Raw genomic sequence first — 3,671 nt, 5'->3', positions numbered from 1 at the left:
ATGTGCAGAAATATACCGGGGGAAAATCAATACAATAACACAATGATTTATTCAAGGAGGAAAAATGAATAATCCTTATCTACACAGTGCTATCTGTGTTAATACTACCAGTATGGCAGGTTGAGCTTAGTAGAAAAAATAAAGAGTATAAGCATGTTGACGTACAAAATGGCCACTGACGAACGGTAACTTTTGCTAGATTGCGCCAAAAACCATTTTTGGAACCATTATATATATAATACGAATATAAGTGCTAAATAACAGATTAAAATCATCTATTAAGTGACAATATCGTTTATTACCAGAGAAATACGAATGTATAATAGAAATTTACTGGAGTAGAGATAATCACATTCACAACATGTTTTCAGATTTAATTGTTTTTACAACCAGCTCTAAACTCTGAACCCTTTTTTTTTAATTATTACAATATAAGCGGATCTAGAATTGTTTTCCTGGAGGAAGAGGGAGGGGGGCGAAAAATGTTGTTTGCAAGAGATGGAGCCAAGGCCTTTTTAGGTAAATTTACTCTGAACTTTATACTTTAACATTACTAGGGAAGAACGGGACCCCGAACTCCAGATTAGCGCATGCCTAAGAAGCATTTCATTTACTGTCAGTTTAATTCTTTCCTCTACAGCTTCAGTTAAATTGTCATCGTTGCTATGCTTTAGTGATTCCTCATATGCGCTTAAAGCCTGTCCTAGATTCCCTGACAGCTGATGACAAATTCCCAGAATGTCCCAGGCGATGTCCCTGTCGAGCCCGACATATCGGTCATCGTCTCTTTTGAGGAAGGAATGTATCTTCTGTATGGAACGATTGGCATTTGGATGTTTTAGTCTATGGTTACACAAAAAAGTTAAGAACTCCGTAAAGATAAACGGAGATATTATCAAACATGCCGGATTCTCCGGTTTCTCAGCAAAACGAATTTCAATACTCAATTCAGAGAAACCTGAAATTGAATAAATATAGATCCAGAAAGCCATACCTTCTTTTATTCTTACAGACATAGGTTTTCCTTGCATTTTTCTTGTGTAAGATTGCTCGACATAATCATTATCCCAGAAGAAGACATGATCTTGATAAAGTCTACGACTAATTTTTTTCAAAATATCAAGTGAATGCGAATAATTCCCATGAATGTACCAAAATAGTGCTAAATATAAAGGGTGCGATGCAGGACCATACTTGGATGTCAGCCTTAGCAGTCTAATTCCTTCTTTTTTATGTTTTTTATAAATCTGTCTGTTATTTTTGCATTTTGTTTTGCAGTGACACCAGCTTTGCTTAGACAAAGCTATGTCATGAAAAATATTAAAGACATGCATTGTAATCAAAATTTGTTCAAAATTCGAGGTATCTATGGGCAAAACTTTGTACAAGGGTAATGCTTTCAACGCATATGTGATGTCTTGACACTGGAGAATGTTGATATCATCAATTGCTTCTGCAATGAGACGATCCGTGAAGTGTACTTGATTGAAAATTAATTCAGTCATTTTGGTCTTAGCACCATATTTCAATGCCGTCTGTAAACGTGTGATAGTAGACAAGCACTGTTTTCCGGAACAATACAGATTGTACATTTTCGTGAAAAGTCTCTCTTGATCAGCTCCTACAATCTTGCACACAAACAGATTGTTTTGTGGAATAAAAAAGTTCGGACAGTATCCTGCGTACACCCAAGACAGCAGCAACTTGTAACATTTCCAGAAGCATTCAAAGAAGTTTTTTTTTGACCATTTATACCCAGGATCTGTTTGAATGCACCAAAACATTGCCGTTTTTATGTAATAAGAACAAAGAAGTTTGTCTTCTTCTTCCTTTGCTTTTTTGTTCACAACTTTCTTAATGAACAATTTTAATAATGCGTAACATAGGAATTGACAGTGGTTCATTGCACGTACTAATATCTGTTCCGATTGTACAAATGACAAACGCCATTCTATATCACTGTTAGGGTCATTGTCATGGCGTGACTGTCTGCTGCCGATCGGTGCAAAGAAGCATCCAGACGACACCAGGTTTTCAAGAGTATTTTTCGCGGGCCATCCAAATTTCTTACATCTTGCCGTAAAATCATTTGTTTGCAAAGGCCATTGGCCACATGCAAATCCAACTGCAAAATCACGTTTAAAACGCGATGATTTTCCATGAATTATTCCATATTGCCGAATATACATGTTCCTTTGAATACAGTTTTGAACCAATTTATTTCTGTTGATTTTGACACCATTTTTCGAAAATGATTCTTTCAAACTGAGATAAACTGTTCCTGGAATGGTTGGGTGGTGTTCCACAAGAATGACTGATTCAGTGAAAGGGTCATGACTATGCAAATCTGTTAAACTCCACACAGCACGATGCCTTGTCAAGTAGCCGAAACAGTCTAAATCTGAAAAGAATCTCCTAAAACCTTCTTTTCTGCTCCCGGTATTTATACGGCATTTATGTCCCCCGCATGCCTCATTGTAAAGTTGGTCATAGACGTCGATTTCAGTTCGTCTCATTTTAATGTGCCTTTCTTTTCCCATCAATAGCATCATGGCATTGTACAGAGTAGTTGAAAACTTGTTACACGCAATTTCCATATTATAATGTTTTTCAATTCCAATCCATAGCATCCTGGCTTTGTACACAAAAAATGGAAAATTGTTACATAAAGTTTCCAAATCCATCTGTTTTTCATTTTTCACCAATAGCATAATGGCATTGTATTGAGAAATAAGTAGATGTCCACGTGTAGTCTTTATAATATGTTTTTCTATTTCCATCAATTCCATCATAATGGCATTACACAAATCAATTGAAAAATTGCCATATGCAGCTTCCATATTCGAACTGGAAAAAAAAATTGGCTTTACTAACTCAAAATATTTACTCACATCATGTTGCCAAGCCCGGTTTTACAATAATTTCAATCTAACAATAAATAAACTCATTTATAAAATATCAACCTCTGAACAAACAAGTAAGGTAAATTATTAATATGGAAATATCATAATGCAAATTAAATTATAGTTCCATAACAATAAATAAATACAACTTCCTTGATTGCTCAGAGGTTGATGTTTTATTAATGGTTATGGTTAACTTGTAATTACTGTAAAAACGAACGGGATTGCTCCCGTGGAAGAAATTATTATTTTACTGGTTTGTTTTTACTTTGTTATACCCATACTTTCTAAAGAAATACATAAATATAATATGGGGTCAAAAATGTTTCATAAGCATGTAAAAAGTGGTTTAAAAAATCACATAACGCCTTGCATAATTGACAAATGATCTACTGAGATATGATCAGAAGTCCTATTCTCTACCTGGGGATCTATAACTAATATTCAAGTTAAAATCATTATGATAACTAAAATGATGAAAATAAAATGTTAATCCTCCACATCCAACTCAACCAGCCCCCCCCCCCCCTTCCCAGAATTCAAACCTGGTGCTAAAGATTCTCCTTTTATTCTTACATGTGTACAGTTGAAAACTATTAATGATTTCTTGATCGATTTTTTCTCTAGATGCACATTAAGATTTTGGAAACTGCTTGTTAGTTTTTTTAAGATAAACAAAAAAGTTATATGTATTCGCGACAGTTTTAAGTCTCCTTAACAAAGCAGGTTCATCATTAGGCTAGGATCGAATTACCCACATGAGTCAAA

Source organism: Magallana gigas, chromosome 10, assembly GCF_963853765.1.
Source record: "Magallana gigas chromosome 10, xbMagGiga1.1, whole genome shotgun sequence".
NCBI lineage: Eukaryota > Metazoa > Mollusca > Bivalvia > Ostreida > Ostreidae > Magallana > Magallana gigas.
This window is presented reverse-complemented; position numbering follows the sequence as displayed.